Source organism: Lepidochelys olivacea (assembly GCF_965140295.1).
Source record: "Lepidochelys olivacea isolate rLepOli2 genome assembly, chromosome: 10".
Taxonomy (NCBI): domain Eukaryota; kingdom Metazoa; phylum Chordata; order Testudines; family Cheloniidae; genus Lepidochelys; species Lepidochelys olivacea.
Window position 1 is genome coordinate 47,620,629 of NC_140420.1, and position 18,361 is coordinate 47,638,989.

The window sequence follows — 18,361 nt, forward strand, 5'->3', positions numbered from 1 at the left end:
AGTGAAGAATTTGAAATCCCCAGGCTCTAGTGTTGGAAACATACATATAAACCTGCATATAAAATTAATTAAAACTCATTTAAAACATTAAGCAAGTATTGAGGAGAAATGACTTAGAGGATGTTTTCCTGCTTGCGAGGAGCTTTCCTGATATAAGACAAGATCCTTAATGACAAGTTTCAGAGTAGCAGCCGTGTTAGTCTGTATTCGCAAAAAGAAAAGGAGTACTTGTGGCACCTTAGAGACTAACCAATTTATTTGAGCATAAGCTTTCGTGAGCTACAGCTCACTTCATTGGATGCATAAAAGTGGAAAATGCAGTGAGGATGTTTTTATACACACAGACCATGAAAAAATAGGTGTTTATCACTTCAAAAGGTTTTCTCCCCCCACCCCACTCTCCTGCTGGTAATAGCTTATCTAAAGTGATCACTCTCCTTACAATGTGTATGATAATCAAGGTGGGCCATTTCCAGCACAAATCCAGGGTTTAACAGGAAGGGGGGGGGAATCATAGAATCATGAGGAAGGGGGTAGGAAAAAACAAGGGGAAATAGGTTACCTTGCATAATGACTTAGCCACTCCCAGTCTCTATTCAAGCCTAAATTAATTGTATCCAATTTGCAAATTAATTCCAATTCAGCAGTTTCTCGCTGGACTCTGGTTTTGAAGTTTTTCTGTTGTAATATCGCAACTTTCATGTCTGTAATCGCGTGACCAGAGAGATTGAAGTGTTCTCCGACTAGTTTATGAATGTTATAATTCTTGACATCTGATTTGTGTCCATTTATTCTTTTACATAGAGACTGTCCAGTTTGACCAATGTACATGGCAGAGGGGCATTGCTGGCACATGATGGCATATATCACATTGGTAGATGTGCCGGTGAACGAGCCTCTGATAATGTGGCTGATGTGATTAGGCCCTGTGATGGTGTCCCCTGAATAGATATGTGGGCACAGTCCTTAATGTCGGCATTCAGCTTCTGTGGCAGTGAACACGGGACAGATGGCCAGACAGATCTTTGAAATCTGGGCTTGGCAATCTGAGAGGTCTCGACACAGCAGGGAGAGTGAGAAAACAAAGGCCCAATTCTGCTATCAGTTAGTTGGACACAAGTCCCACTGATTTCCATATTTGTGCCCATTATTTGGCAGAATTAGGGCCCAAGAGCCTATCCAAAACCAGTGGGGAAATGGGCAGAAGAGTCTCTATGAGATTTGAACAAAGTAGACAAGATGTATAGGAAGGGCCTGATTTTTATTTAAATTTCCTAAGATTCTGGTTGATCTGGGCCCTGTTTAATTATAGCCTATGCTGCCCTTTCCTCCAAAAACCTCCAAATAATTTGGCATGGCTGAGAATCCCTGTTTGGGAAAGACTTAGGCAGGGCTAGACTTATGAAGGCACAACGATGCTTTAGTGGCATTGCCTCTCCAAGCCACATGACAAAATTAAGTGTCATGGCTAAGATGGCAAGGAATAAGCATAAGCCAAATAGCTTGTGGACTGCCAGAGAATGTCGTAGTGCTCAACATGAAAGGATTTGGGCCTCCCTCTCCTAGAAAGAATAGCCACTGGGAGCAGGTTCAGAGATGTGGAACTGGTGGCTATTGGGGTCCTCTGTCTGCTGCGGGTGTTCCTAGTGGGAGAGCCCCACAACAAGTTGCTTATACTCACAGGTGATGAGCATAGCCCATAGAAGGGCCAGAGAATTCCCCCACCTCAGCCCCTATTGGCCCATTTGCCGATACGAGGGCATTGCAGTGGGCAGAGGGGTGTAGCAGTTATGGGAGGACACCTTAGCACTTCCCCAGATAGGTGCAACTTCACCTTCTTCCAGAACGTGCTCGTCACTTGCAAGCATTGCCATGCCAGGGCTGGTGCTGGACAGAGGCTGCTACCTTGCATCAACAGCGAGCTGTGCAGGCAAGAGGACTCCGAGGTTGTTAGGCTGAGGTGTGCGCTAGAAGAGAAGTGCAAGTGTCTTTGGGACCATGGGAGCAGCACATGAGGCTGAGAAAAGGAAGCATTCTTCAGTACTGGGAGAAAGCACAAGACACTGTGAGAGCGGCTAGGAAAGGTAATTGATCTGATCCAGGGGGCACAGGGGAGGGGGGAAGGAGCTGATTGAACTGGAGGAGCTTGCAGGCAGAGGGACTGGTATCCCTGTCCTGCTGTAATTCTCACACAGCTTCTACAAATATATAAGACCAAAAGGAGCCTGAGATGCACTGGCAGAGCTGGGGTGAGAAGTGTGCTCAGCAACAAAGCGTAGGAGTTTTTGGCTCATGATTTACAATGTCAGGCCGAGGAAAACAAGGAGGTAAAGCAAGGGCTAAGGCGAAATCTCGCTTCTCGTGGGCTGGGTTGCAGTTCCCGGTGAGTTGAGTGCACCGCTTGCTCCGCAAAGGTAATTATGCTGAGCAGGTGGGGACTAGAGCCCCGGTGTATATGGCCACGGTGCTGGAGTATCTGACCACTGAGATTCTCGAGTTAGCCGGCAAAGCTGCTCGGGACAACAAGAAAACCAGAATCATTCCCTGCCATCTGCAGCTCGCTATCCTAACGACAAGGAGCTCAACAAACTGCTTGGGAAAGTGACGATTGTTCAAGGGAGTGTCCTGCCCAACATCCAGGCCATGCTGCTGCCCAAGAAAACCTAGAGCCATAAGGCCAAGAGCACGTGAAACTGATCAGGAAGAAGCAAAAATCTTCAGTCCAGAACCACAGATTGGTCCTTGCTCTTACCAGTGCTAATCACTGCATTTTGAAAGCCTGAGCAGCAGCAGGTAGGGGTGGGGTTGTTGATCTGGCAATGATCTCTCCTCTAGCTTCTGACTTGTGATTTCACAGGCCTACACCTCACGTGGGTTTTTTTCTTCTTGGTTGCTTTTCATTGTTACACCAATCCACTCCTTTTTTGCACCGTGTTTCCCTTCTTTCCCTCTCTCCCCCTTCACTTCTCCTTGAGCATCTAGATGGAACTTCACACAGCTTGTCTTCCCAAGTGTCCCAACTTTGCCGACAGACTCCACTCGTTCAGTGGAAAAGCATCCGTCATTTCTCTTGTTGGTGTCAGAACAGCACCATCCAGCACAAATTAAACCCATCAATCAGTTCAGCTCCATCTTCCCGGTAGTTCAACAGAGAGTAATGAAAAGCAGGGAGGGGTTTTGAGATCCTATAGTTTCTGTCACTTTCTGGGGAAGAAGAATGAGGATTTTGTATCATTATTTGTGGTGGGAAATGGTAGGCAGAGTGGGCAGGTGGGTTATTATATGGTAATGAACTTAACCCTTATCAATGGAACCAGAACTGCTCAGTCATCTGTGTATCATAGGCCCTGTACTGCTAACACATAAGTGGGTTTCTCCTTTTGCTCAAGTAGAAGGGTCTGTAATTTCAGAGCAGGAAGGTCTTGGCACTAATTTTCACTGCTTCTGTATACCTCTGAATGGCCGTGATGTCAGCATAGCGATAGCCATGAGGTTCCTGTGTGGCCATGAATATGTTCCAGTATACTGATATATCTGAACTCTCTCAAGCATGTTGCTTTGTGAGTGATACAGAAGAAGCTAGGTTGGACCCTGAGGCAGAAATCTTTCACCCAAATACAAAACACTCAGGTTAGCACTGGAGCTGACATTAATAGCTCATTAAGAATTGTGATCTTTCTTTATTTCTTTAAACACATATAGGGCTGACTCATGTATATTTATGCCCCTTTACACCACTCTGGCAATGGAAAGTGGCCTTAGACTGGATATAAATTATTATTAAGAACCAACACTGTCCTGCTTTGAAATTGCAGATCCCTTTCAATTGAGCGAAAGGAGAATCTCCCTTGGGTGTTAGCAACACAGGGACTATGACACACAGTCGAGCAGTTTTGGTTTCCTCCAATAAAGGTCAGTGATGCGCCTGCACACACATACATACATGTGCGTGCCAGTACTTTAAGTCCCATGACATTGCCAGTGTGATATAAAAGAGAATCAGGCCCTTATATGCCTAATGGTTAAGATCGGGGATTGAGAGTCAAGAACAACAGGGTTCTGTCCCCAGCTCTCCCACAGACTTGCGGTTCATCTTCAGTAAATCACTTGACCTCGTTTTACAGATGGACAAATGGTTGCACAGAGAGGTTGATACCTACCCTCCTATGTCATTTTCAGAGCCTCTTGTAAAGCACTAGTTTAGTGCTTGTGATTATGTCTCCCTCTAGTGGCTGAACCCAGAGACTCCACGACCTGCTACTTGCTACCAGGGAACTTATTTCGCAGAACAGCTTGTGCTTTTATTGCAGAAGTTCCAGGATTCGATCCTCCCTGGCAACCGTGTCTTTTCATGTAAGTGGCCACAATTTATTCCGCTTGCATGCATGGTGCTATGGAAGTGCCAAATATCACTAGTATCATCATCTTTGGATTTAATCTGCTGAACTCCAACAAGACTGGCTCAAGCAGGGGCTGATTTTTTGTCTGAACTGTTTGCCAAGCACTAACTGAAAATCATTCTTCTAGGAGGTCGAGGAGGACAAGCTGGTGGGATGATTTAGCAGCTCAGTTCATGCTGCTGCATGTCGCAGAGCAGATAAAACTTCAGGACTCTTGCTCATGGAGTTGGAACTCTCACTATGGCAAGGTGTGAGTAGCAAGCATCTGCAAAGCAAGGGGCTTGGTGTTACAGAGGGGAATTAGAAAGTAACTACCCTGAAGTCAGTGGAGCTTCAGCAGTGTGAAATTGGTGTGAGAGGAGAGTTAGGCTCCAAGTGTCTCCTGCTAGCTGATCCACGGAATAGCCTTGGTGTCATCCTTAGAAGTGTCACCCTCCAGTCGGGAGTGGGAGCCCAGAATTGGTGATGGCCAAAGAGAGTTACAATAGAGGGAGAGAAGTGGTGGTGGTTCACTAGAAAGGAACCAGGGGAGAGCCTCTTGAGCCTGCTGGAACCAGGTACAAATACAGAGATAAATCTCCTTCCTATAGCTGAGGTACGTACCATAATTGACAAAAGAACAACCCCAAATGCCTGTCTCTCAGGGACGGGTGGCACTGAGTGCTCTCCTACAAGGAATGCCAAGAGAGGAACTGATGAGGTTAGAATCTCTGCAGAGCTATGAGAATTTGGACCAAACTCAATTGAGGAAGGATTAGAAACTTTACAGTGTAGCCCTGGATGGGTGTTGCTGGGTTCAAGGTCCACTCTGTCTCCTGCAGTGAACGCAGAGTGATAGTTGTCAGAGGATCAAAGCCAAGCCACTCCTGATTTTATGATTGCTGCATAATATGCCCTGGCCAAGATGATACACAGTCAAAGGAAAGCAGGGGCAGAGCCTGGCTTGTGGGATTGGAAATGGACTGAAGAGCCTTTGAACTCTAGGTTACCAAACTGAGGGTGAAAGTCACCAAAAATCTTTCCTAGCTGGCCACTGTCTACATGAAAGGAGGTGGTGGTGTCACTTCTGTTCCTAATGGATGAGTGTCCATATCACAAAAGCCACTATCCCCATTGCAGAGTACATGCACACGTTAGCAGATGTAAGACCATCGGAACTACTATACTGGATCAGACCAATGGACCAGTTAGTGCTGGATAATGCCAGATGCTTCAGAGGAAGGTGTAAACCCCTGCAGTACACATCACTATAAACCTCTACAATCATTCCACCGTGGGGGAAATTGCTTTCCGAGCCCATCTGCTGATGCCCTGAAGCAGGAGGTTTAACTGTTGTCCCAGCTCATATAGCTACAGCTGCTGTTTGCTCTCAGCAGAGACGCTAAAGATTGAATGGGTTGTGGACACTGGACTGAGCTCTCAGTCCCTCAGTCCCTGTGGATGCTCCCTCCACATCAGGATGCACAGTGCAGAAGGTTGGCCTGCTACTTCCCCTTCTGTACCTGGGCTGTGCACTGAGGATTTCAGTCACCAGGGCTGAAAATCCAGCATCTAAACCCATTGATGTATAAAGAGACAGGAGAGCAGCAATCCAGCGACTGAAGTGATATTAGACTCTGGAAATAAGGCATGACTTTTTAACAGGGAGGGTGATTAACCACTGGAACAAACTGCCAAGGGGAATGGTGGGTTCTCCAGCTCTTGATGTCTCCAACCAGAGTGGATGCCTTGTTGGAAGATCTGCTTTAGCCAAACACAAGTTATTAGGCTCAGTACAGGAGTAGCTGGATGAAATGTAATGATCTGTGATATACAGGAGGTCAGACTAGTTTGATCTAATGGTCCCTTCAGGCTTTAAACTCTATAAAGCTGTGAAACCAAATGAGGGATTAGTTCAACTCCCCTTGCAAAGAATCACCTCCAGTCTGCATTATTGGCCTGTGCCCCAACAAACTCATTACATCCACAGTTGCAAAGCATTCTGTCTCATCTAGGCTGGGCACATTCATCCCTGTGTCCTGGTCTATTTCCCCACCCTCCATCCCAACTCCTCTTCCTCCCCACAGCCTGGAATATGACAAAAGGGCAAAGATAAGAGCAAAAAATAACAATCAGAAATTAATATTCAATTACACAGGCGCCAGATAAGCGAATGAATCAATGAATCAATCTGTGCCACAGGCAGATAAGCGACTGCCTCTGGCCCTGAGAAGCAGCTGTCTCCTAAGAGATAAGGAGGTCATCCTAAAACAAAACCATTTCCTGCATCCTCCCTCTGGTACAGCCCCTTGTCTCCCTCGCTCCCTGTTTCTCTTCCTTCTCCTTCCATAGTCATTTCATCTCCCCCATTACTGCAGCCGAGATTCAAAGCGAGCCCTGCAGAACCAGAGCAAAACAAAAGGAGAGCTGAAAAGAAAAGGTTTCCTTCCTTCTGTGCAATGTGACTGTTGCCTCTGCGTACCCCCTTCCAGATCTCTGACATCTTTTCCTAGCAGCAGCTGTGCTGCAGAACATAGCTGGACTGGAAGCCAGGGGAGAGGCAGAGAGATAACGGAGCGATACAGAGACAGCGAGGCAGAGCTGAAGGGATTTCTCTCTTGCTGCAGGCTCAGGGCTTACGGAGAGAGTTAATACATTTGGCTGCCTGCAGACACTGATAGGAAAAAGCCATTCAGGGCTGGCAGCAGAGGGGAGAGGATGGGGGTGAAAAGACTGAGAGCTTGCGGCATCTTTGACTCCCTTTTGTATTCAGCCCTTGTGAGCTGCCCTGTAATCCTGCAAGACAGAGATCGGCGGCTACTGTAACTGCAGCAAGCGCGCGAGTGCTGATGTTGGAGCGAGCGGAGGTTCATCCCCTCCAATCTCTGTACATGAGGCTGAAAAACAGCAACCGAGAGCTGTCTGAACAGCTAAGTCTCAGTCGTGGCCGACATTGCCCATGCATCACAATGAGCCAGGGCGGAAAACAAACCCAATATCCATTGGCGCCTCTCAGGGCCTCTTCTTGTTCTAATATGTTTGGCAGAGAGCATGTGGCTGAATCCAAGAGCAGCAAATGCATTTTCTCGCCCCCATACCGTGCTCCTTCATCATCTATCCATCCATCACCGGTTATTAGGGCTGGCCTGCCACGTCAGCTCCAATAGTCCCTGTTCTGGACGAGAGACCAGTTGAAGGCTTATTTAAATATTTCCTGACAGCTGCCTTTTGGGTGAGACTGCAAAGCCTAAGTCTTGCTCCTAAGCAGCTCTGAGAGATCCCAGGGCACATATTGCAAGGGTAGGGCTCGCCATCCCAGAGTCCTGGCTGAATTCCAACTCAGTTCATTGCACTATGCCTGTCTCACGTTCCTCTGCTGGGTCAGTTGGATGCAGTGGCCAAGATTTTCAGAAGTGGCTAGTGCTTTGGAGTGCCTTGGGTTGTGGGGCTTCCAACCAGAGACACTTGAAAGGGGCCTAGTTTCAGAAGGTGCTGAGCACCCACCCTCTGAATATCAGACCCTTGTAAGGCACCTCAGGCTGGGCCCCCCCAATATTGAGGTATCCACAGTCACTAAATTCTTGGCCACTATTCTGAGGGCTGGTTTCAGTCAGTCTCGGGTCCTGTGCAAAGCTGTTCAGTTGAGCCCCAATTGTTGCCATGCCCACGAGTCCATGGATGACCTTCCCCACTCCACACACCTCCCTATCGTTCCTCTGGCTCGCCAGCTAGAGGGAAATTCAGTGCCAGGTGGGGGACGGGAAGGCCAGTAGGGAATGTGTCTACAACTGGTGCAAGTAAGGGCAGCTAGGAGCACAGCAAATTGAGGCCTTCTGTCCAGACACCCCAGTTTCCCCAAGCAGAGCTCTTGGGCAACTTGGGTGTCACACCATGTGCCGGTAGGCCATGAGCACTGACTAGTATCGCACTAGTATTTCAACGTGGTCTACGTAGGACTCAGGAGGTCCTGTGCCCCACCACACACTGCACGTGACTTGGGCAAGTTACTTAGTCCCAGAACCACAAAGCTATTTAGGCTCCAAACTTCCACTGATTCCTAAGTCTCTTAGGCCTCAAAGCTCCTCAACTTCCGTTCATTACAGCGTATACAGCGTAGTTGTAGTCCTGATCTAAAAAAGAGCTCTGTGTGGCTCGGAAGCTTGTCTCTCTCACCAACAGAAGTTGGTCCAATAAAAGATATTACCTCCCCCACCTTGCCCCCCATTGGTTTCAGAGGAAGTTAGGATCCTAAATACCTTTGTGGATCTGTGCCTCAATTCCTCAGTTGTAGAATAGGGAATAGCTCTTCCCTGCTTCTCAGGGACGTTGTGAGGATGAATACATTAAAGATTGGGAGGTGCTCAGATATTAGGGTCATGGGGCCCATGTGAGTGCCTAAAATAGGATCAGGGCCCCTCTACATCATGGCCGAGAAGTGTCTCTCTGATCTGAGCTCCTGCTGTGGCTGCTGGTTTGACAGCTCTCTTTGCCTTCTTCCCTTCCTGTCCTAAGCTTTTGTGTAATGCTGCTGCAGCTGTGTCGCATTACTGAGTGTTGTTTCACCTCCAGAGGTGCATGCATCAGTTTGTTATGCTCTTTGGGATGCTGTGTAAGTGCAGGACCATGAGCGGAGGCTGACTGATTAGAGGATTGTTTACTGGGGACATGGAGCTGCTGGCTCAAAGCCAGACCAGGTGGGGAGCGACCAAAAGTTGTGACCATCTGATGCCTTTTTGATGTGAAATGAGATTGATGGTCCTAGTCCAGTTGCTCATGGGCAGGTACACAGTGCTAGTCTCTCCAGTGAATGGGCTCGGGAGAATGAACTCCCACTCCAGAATAGGGTGGAAGTACATGGGTGGGGCAGTATGGGGAAAGCTAGCACTCCTGGGATCCATGCTGTGTCCCAGTCTCTAGGGCTGTTGATCCAGTATCGTTTGCCAGCACTAAATCAACTTCAGACAGAAAAAAAAATAGTGATTCCTAAATGATTTGCATGGATTTACGACTTCATGTCTCTTTTAAAGGATCTTCCCCACACGGTGGCATTGGGAACATGAACAGTAACGCTTGCTCAACAGGGCTAGAACACATCCCCGACTCTTCAGAGAACAGATCCCTGAGTCTTCACAAGAGAGCCTGATCTGAAAGGCCCAGGCTCAAAATCACAGCTAGCTCGTTTTAAGCTTTTTTTTCCTTTGAGATTGCATCAAAGCCCATGCATGGTTTTCTGTTGCCTTCAGTGAGAGCAAGACCAGGATCTTACTCCTCATGGCAGTCATAATCATTCCAGGTGATTTTTCCATTTCCCTGGAGAGAATGCAGTGCTTGGATCTCTTTGAGTTCACCCACTGCCAGCAGTTGGACAATTTCAAGACCTGCTAGCACTGAACATGGGTCAGCCTGGGATTCAGAAAGATCGGACATTTCATCTTTCTAGGGCACTGCTATCCCCTAGTGGCAAGCTGGAAAAGTGACATGTCTCCCTGCTGCTTTAAACTGGGAAATGATATAGAGAGGGTGCAGACTGAATGGCTAAGAGTTATTTACCCCTTTTTTACACACACCACCCTCCTGTCCCTCACATGACTGCAGATGATCTTGGACACACAGGGCAGTCTGGATTATTGAAAAGAGAGGCAGATGGCTATGTAGACATTTTTAGTTTCCCATCAGAGAGTCCCTGTAGCTTTTAGAATGTGGGGTTGTGGAGGTTGAATGCCTGGGTGGATATGATCTCCGCCTTGTCTATTAGAACCTGGATGTTAAGCCATAAATCATCAGAATGGGGATTTTCTCTAGGTCTACAATAATTTCTCAGACTTGACCTTGATGCAGAGAGAACACTAGATAGGTAATTCTTTTAGATAGAAATAAGTCCCGGCTTGACAAAGCCCTGGCTGGGATGATTTAGATGGTGTTGGTCCTGCTTTGAGCAGGGGGTTGAACTAGATGACCTCCTGAGGTCTCTTCCAACCCTAATCTTCTATGATTCTATGATAAAGAGAATTACATGGCACAAGGAATTAATAATCTCTGTACAGTCAGAGATGAGATGACCACCATTTTTTTATTTTGTTGGAGAGTGGCTAGAATTTTATTAATTTGAGTTTATCAGGATAATGGGAAAAATTCTGAAAAGCACATAAGTGACTTGGGAGCCTAAAGCTCATTGATTTTTTCAATGGTACATGGGCTCCTAAATCCCTAATGTGCATTTGAACATTTTGCCCAATGACAATAATGTTATTTATCAAGCCTCCTGCCAAAGGGGTTGGCTGGTGTACATTAATTATTACTTTAATTTGTATTACAGTAGCATCCACAGGGCTCAAGTGAGATAATGGTCCCATTGTGCTAGGCACTGTACAAATGCACGAGAGAGTCAGTGACCCAAAGAGCTTACAGTGTAATTCAATGCCCATTCAAATAAATAGACTCTTCCTGTTGACTTCTGTTTTAATTTAATCTGGCCATAAACAGACAAGACAATAAAGAGATTTTAAAATAAAATTAAACACAGAAAACAAACAGAGATGCGACTGGCACAGGGCAAAAAGGGGAGGAATCAAGTGTAGGCGATTATCCCTGTAGGGGGAGCACCAGATGGGGCTCAGAGGTGGTTTGCACACTGTCTTTCAGAGGCACATGTTCCTGAGTAGCTCTGCAACTGGGTCTGATCAGACAAGAACCCCTTAGAACCATCACTCTGAGAGTCTGAACTGAGTTTTGATTAGTGGGTCCACCCCCTCTCCCCCCCTCTAGTTTCTAGCTGGGTAGAGGCCACGTGAGAAAGTCTCTTCCCATAAGATCCTCAGGAAGGAGAGGTTTTGAGAGGCTTGGGCTGAACATTCAACCAGTTGAGCACATACCAAAGCACTGACCCTCATGAGCTTCACCCAGCCTGAGAGATGCCGTGGCTTTGGCCCTCTTTCCCCACCAGGCCCTGACAGCTGATGTCCCAGCTGCCACCGCTTTTCCTGTCCTGAGGGAGAGATTTGAGGTCCACCAATGAAACGTAAAGCAAAAGCTGCTGGAGCGGCAGTTCCAGACGACAAGCTGAACAGGGCGGGAAAGCAGGAGGCAGACTGGCATCTGAGAGATTGCTTTTTTTAACTCTGAAGAGAAATTGGCCAAGCAGCACATGTTCCCTGAGGCGGTTTTGCTGCTTCAAGCTCATTTGCGGATGAAGGTTCCATTTTTTCGATCCTCCATCTCCTGTTCCGTACTAGTCCTGGTTCCCCTGGAAGTTTTGGTTCTGATGAGTACCTCAAGCCCCCTCATTTCTCCTTTTTCAATTGGCACCTTGGCTTTTTACTGTTAAAAACTGTGGGTTTTGAGCCCCTTCCCGGCCTCGTTTCAGAGTGGGGGGAGCAATTGGAAAAGTTGGGGCACTGTCATATCTGCCTGACTGGGGAGCAAGAGCTGCCTGGAATTGGAACAGGAAGTTGATCCATTTCTGTATTGCCTGCACCTCTCCCTCCGAGTGATCCTGCCATACCCAGAGAGGAATTGTGTCCGACTGAACTCATACACCTGCCTGCTCTGCATCATCTCTGACCCTAGACTGCCCAACAATGAATTGAGTCCTACTGCATCCTCACTGTAACCTTGCCTGCCATATAAATGTTCATGCCCTTTTGTACTTTGGCACCAGCCTGGCACTGCTGTACCTCAGTATTTCTGGCCTGATGCTGCAGAGTTAGGTTCCACTTGGGCACTTGGCAAGATGTAAGAGCAGCTCGCAGGAGACATCTGAATCTGATACCATCTCCTTTGCTCTGAACCCCAGTGAAGAACAAGAGGCTGAGCAGCTCAGTAATACAGAACAAGTGACAGTTTGATTTATTCTGATGTTAGTGAGGAGCTTCTTGTGCTGCGTAACAACACATCCAGCAGCTCTCCAAAGAGGCAGCATGCATACCAACCTGGGCATTAGGAACTCCTGAGTTCTAATCCTGCCTCTGCCACTAATTCAATGTATAGCCTTGGCCACATCACTTAATACCTTTGTGCCTCAGTTTCCCATTTGTTAAATGGAATAATTATCCATGTGCTCCTTCTTGGTAGAGTCTGGATCCCCCTCAAAGTATAGTGTGATTGGAACCCAGGCTTGGAGAAGGGAAGAATGGAAAGAGGTATGTTGCTCTCTGATCACAATCTAATTTAAAGTTGCAGTAGCGCTATCTTCTTTAGAGTTAGCCAACGACCTATGAGGGAGGGAGGATCAGTGACTTGCCTGAAGTCACCCAGGAAAATCTGTGGCTGAGTCAGGAACTGAACCACATCTCCTGAGTCCAGGGCCTTAACCAAAGACCGTCCTGCCTTATTCAAGGGGATGCTGAGATGGTGTTTACCTCACACTGATCAACACACTGAGGGCCAGATCCTCAGCTGATGTAAATCAGCGCTGCTCTGCTGAAGTCAATGGGGCTATGCTGATTTACACCACCTTAGGATCTGGTCCTGAAAGTTCCAAAAGAAATAGCTGCCCCGAATAGGTATGAGCATATGTCCTGATGCCCGTGTGCTATGCGTCTTGCAGAGGGGTGTCGCCTGTTAGGGATTATTCACATTCATTATTGCCTGGCAGAGATAACAGTCAGGTACTGAAGCAGAGGGCACCATGGGTTGCTTAGAAATGCCCTAAGTTTTGGCTGCCTGCCGGTAAGAGATACCTCATGATACACACAGATGCCTTTTAAAAACATTAAGCAAACACAAACACTCCACATACAAACCCCACATGACAAAGTCACAAAACAAACACACAGACACAGGAATGAAAAATCGTGAACCCCAAACAAAGGGAAACACTCAACGTTTAAAATACACGAGACCAGATTTTCCCTTTACAATAAAAACGTGAGCAGGGCAGAAGAGGAACAAAGCTAGAAAAGAGTAAATTGCACCTGTCATCTCACTAAGAATTTCCAATAGGGCGAGGCAGATGTTTCATAGAAGGAAAAGGTGACGTTTATTCAAATGTAGTAAAAGTAGCCTCATTTATGACTCCTGGAGACTCAGTATGCAGCTGTTTGCCTATAACAAAGCAATCATGTCAAACGGGAGATCCCTCTTGCTGTGTCAAGGGAGCAGGCATGGGAGCCAGCAGGTGTTTCAGCAGGAGCATTCACACAGGCAATATGAGGGTGGGACTGTGGTGCTGAATCCCGGCAGAGAGGATAACTTGTGAGAAAGGTCAGTCTGAAGGGGATAAGAAGAGCGAGTGCTGTACACTCTGTACAGTAGGGGCCTGATATTTGGAAGTGCTGAGCAGCCACATCTCAAATTGAAGTCCCTGGGTGCTGACGATATTTGTCCCCTCTGAAAATCAAGCCCTACGTGGAGAGAGAGAGCGCTGCATGCTTTATCTATTAGCGCTTCCCATTTCAATCCGGCCGTAGCCACGCATACCTATTAGCTCCAGAACAGTGGTCTCACAAATGCTGAAGTTGGAAAACAGCGGATTGTTTTGTACAACCAGTAACGTCTGCTGCAGAGTTAAGCTAACAAGATTTATCTCCCATCACAAGCACCTAGGCCTATTCAAAGTCAATCAGCTGGAAACCAGAGCTCCTCCATTCAATGACATTAACCTGAACACCAAAGAGCTTATGACCTAATGTGGAGGGGTTCTAGCAGGACCATATTGCCAACAGATTGTAAGCTCCATGGGGCAGAGGCTGTTTCTTCCTATGTGTTGAACAGTGTCTAGCACAACAGGGTCTTGATCTGGATTAGAAATAAGTCAATATATATTATCAATATGACATGCATATCACTAGAATGGGCTATTTCAATTTGGCATCAGCCCATTCAGCAAATACATCGTCCCCCGAAGCGCAATAACCTCTCATTAGCAGCAGAATTAGATACAAAGAGGGGCAGAAGGAGAAATGTATATCTGTCCTATGCAAATACAGGGAACATGTCGAGTTCAGGATGTAGCCCTGGCCACACCTCCTGTTGGGAAAGCCACACCCACTTTTCCATACCAAAAGTGAACTAGCCACTTGTAACTTTTGGTGTAACTTGCTCCAATGGAATTCACAACACAGCCAGACAACACATGGAAATGTACCACAGTGCATACCCACAAGTGCATACAGAACACAGAGCCAAGCAAGGCCAAATCTACACTGGAACCTTTTGCTGGTATAATCGCATCGGTTAGGGGTGGGGTTTTTTTTAAATGACATTTCAATACTTGCAAAAGCCCTAGTATAGATGCAGTTATACCTGCTAAAAAGTGCTTTTGCCACTATAGCTTATTTCGCTTGCCAAACCAGGATAAGCTATGCCGGCAAAAGCATTTTTTGCCAGCATACGTTGCATCTACACTAGATGGTTCTGCCAAATAGCTATATGGGCAAATCGTCTCTAGTGCAGACTTCGACCAAGACATGTAGGAAGCACCTTGGACTGTCTGGCGCTGTTGGAGCAGAGATTGTGTGGTGTGGCTGGTGGTGGCCATCTCACCCCATACCGCAGAGACAGCAGGACTAGTGAGGGGAGAGAAAACTTTGGTATTGGGGACTGTGCCTTTAAGGACTGAGCGTCCTAGACAGAAACATCTGAGGTCACTCTCTCTCCATGAAAAACCTCTTCAACCCAAACTGGGAGATCAAGCCCCCTCAATAGGAAAGACTCTCCTCTATTTTCAAGCTCCCCCATCCCTACTTTGAGACTGTCACAGTAGTATGATGGATAAAGATGACCACAAAAAAATTAGTTTTTTTTTTTATTTCCTTTTTTTTTCACCTCAGAAATATCAGGAATGTCAAGCCCCCTCTTCCCTGGTTTTGTGGGAGGACTTCTTGGGAGATTCACATGTGCTTACAGGCACTCAGCAGCTTAGCTTAGTGGTTCTCAACCAGGGGTACGTGTACCTCTTGGGGTAAGCAGGGTCTTCCAGGGGGTCCATGAACTCATCTAGATATTTGCCTAGTTTTACAACAGGCTACATAACAAGCACTAGCGAAGTCAGTACAAACTAAAATTTCATGCAGACGATGACTTGTTTATACTTCTCTACATATTATACACTGAAATGTAAGTACATTTATATTCCAGTTGATTTATTTTATAATCATATGGTAAAAATGAGAAAGTAAGCACTTTTTCAGTGATAATGTGCTGTGATACCTTTGTATTTTTATGTCTGATTTTGTAAGCAAGTAGTTGTTAAGTGAGGTGAAACTTGGGAGTACGCAAGACAGATCAGACTCCTGAAAGGGGAACAGTAATCTGGAAAGAGCCACTGGCTTAGTTGAAGAGTTTTAACAAAGATGTACTTTCTCCAAAGTGTTCATTGAGCATTGAAATTAGATTAATAAAACAGAACAGTCTGATGAAAAATTCCTCCCCATCCCAATTGTTCAGTCTCCTGTGTATGGCATAGTTTCACTAATTCTTCAGAAACTTCCAAGGTAGATAAGACCTGATTTTCTAAAGTAAAAACAGATTATTATTTTTTTAAAAAATCTTTCAGAACTTCTAATCAAAAAGACAGAAGCCCAATCTTTGTTTCTTTTACAGGTTAAATTTAAGACGTGAAAGGGACAGGACTGGATCACCCAGTGGATTTACTAACTCTCTAACAAGCTCAGATGTCACAGTGATGATCACTGGACAGATAGATGGGTTAGATGTGCTTGCTCACCTATCTAAGACAGAACCAGAGAGCTCTCCTCAGTTTTCCAGGCTGTAGGATCATTTCCCCCCAGTTTGGAGGCTGAGCCATACTGCTGTCAGGAATTATTTGTGTTTATGACAATAATGGGCCCAGTGCTGCTTTCATTTATAACAGTGTAAATCAGGAGTGAGCCCATGGCAGCCAATAGAATTACACAGGTGTAAAGTCAGTGTGAGAGCAGAATCAGCTCCAGGGTAGTTAGTATGAATAAGAACAAAGGGCAAAGTTCTCTGCTGGTATAAATGGGTAAAACTCCATTGAAGTCAGGGGAGCTGCAACCATTAACAACAGCAGAGAACTTGGACCAAGATTTTGATGAGAGACTCTCATCAGCTCGGTTTTCCTCTCACACTGGTATAAATAGCTCCTCTGGAAAAGTGTAAAAAACACTGAGAGCAGAATCAGACCCTTTATAATCATTGGTATTGCTGTACTAGAAGCCCTGACCAAGGCCCCATTGCAGTAGATGCCATACAAACACATAGCAAGAGATAGACAAAGGGTGGGAGGGGAAAATGAGGCACAGACAGGGGAAGTGACTTGCCAAGGTCACACAGGTCAGTGGCAGAGCCAGGAACAGCACCCAGGTCTCCAGAGCCTTAGGCTAGGGCCCCAGCCATTATGTCACACTGCTTGGCTCGACCACAATTCCATCACATACAACCATAGCATTCACCCACATTGGATCAGTGGGAGGGTTTGAACCATAGACCTTCAGATCAGCCCTGTATTACTTAAGCCATCTTCCTTTCCTTCTTGCTCAAGGTAGAATCAGTCCTTTTCTTGAAAAGCTGAAAGATCTTCACAAGATAAAAACCATGATAATACGTAGCCCTTGTATACTAGCTTTTGTGTGAGGTTCCCAAGAATGGAATGCATAGGATAGCTCGGCTTCAGCTACTTCAGAGCAGAGTCCAAAACCACAGAGGACAAAATAAAATAATTACTGAAAAATACACACTAGAGAGGAAGACGACACAGTGGTTTCAGATGCATCAATGCCCTGTGGCTCACAGCTTATGGAAAATGGAGAGCTTGGTACTCAATAAATGGTGAGAGGAGAAAACAACCCATCTGCTTGTTTGTGTGTTTTATTCAAAATGAATCACAGAGCCATGAGTTGCTGAGCCCTCCATTAATAACCCTGACAGCTCCTCTCCGTCTGTAATTGAAGCAGCTCCAGTTATGAAGGTGTTACTCCAACAAGCTTCAAGCAAACCATCTTTCCTGATGTCTCAGGCATCTCCTGGTGGATCTGACAACCCCCAGACATTGTGCATAAAGGAGTCGTGACTAACAGCTTTTGTATTCCGTACAACACCCACTCTGGATTGTTTGATTCTTTCCTGTAGCATTAGGTGCAGCACCTCCACATAGTCCCACCTACAAAGCCCCCCATGCTGGACTCTGAAGAACATTCCCTCCCAGGACAGGAACTGTCTCCACATCCATGTTTTCCTGGGCTTCCTCTCACTGCTCCTCACCTTCCCCAGCTTGGGAGCCGTTCAGTCTCTAGACACCGATGTTAGGTGTCCACAGTGCTTTGCCAATGGACTCCACCCTGGATGTAGAAGGCCCACATCTCCTGATGTTAGGGACCAATCTTTCAAGGTACCGAATGCCCTCAACTACTGTTCACTTCCCAGGGTCAGGGAAGATCTGAGTTACATGTTTATTCATTGCAGGTCTTTAGCCACAATGCTTCAGAAATGCCTATGATGGAGGAACTCCCGCTCAGCTCGAGTGGGAGAAGAGTCTGGTCTTCATATTAAGTCCCCGCAATTTCAGTTTCCTGTCTGGGCCACCACCTGGGACAACCTGCACATCTCAGTTGTGAGCTTTGTCACCAATTAGGGCACTGAGACTCAAACAAGTCATTCCACTTGTGGTTAGAAACAGACCAGTTACACCTATTTCCTTTCCTGAGGGTTTTCTTTGTCCCACTGACAAGAGCAATGGGTCTGTTAGACATACATTCTCAATCATCTGAGACACATGAGCTCTCCAAGCCTGGAGTTCCTGTCTATGGATTGAGACACACCCTGTAGCTAAAGAAGAAACGGCTGCGTTCCACAGCAGCCGGACACTTATAGATATAAGCAATCACACTCAGAATCAATTAATTCTTCCCTACCTCCATCCTCTGTGCTCCCGACAGAAATACAAACATTCACTGAAGGCACAGAGTGGGCCTTGTGTTATGAACAGTGGCTGATAAACACCATCTCAGTGTCAGGGGAAGAGAGAGTTGCTCACTTTACACACACATGGGAGGAGAAAGAAG

The 18,361-nt window shown here is 46.3% G+C and overlaps 1 pseudogene across 1 annotated transcript; it reads left to right on the plus strand.

The window, feature by feature from the left end:
* The first annotated feature begins 2,302 nt into the window (after nucleotides 1–2,302).
* Nucleotides 2,303–17,130, plus strand: LOC311527455 (histone H2A type 2-C pseudogene; annotated as a pseudogene). The gene is made up of 5 exons (XR_014714731.1): nucleotides 2,303–2,793; nucleotides 4,230–4,353; nucleotides 4,528–4,650; nucleotides 12,450–12,517; nucleotides 15,921–17,130. The product of XR_014714731.1 is annotated as a histone H2A type 2-C pseudogene (transcript).
* Nucleotides 17,131–18,361: the final 1,231 nt, after the last annotated feature.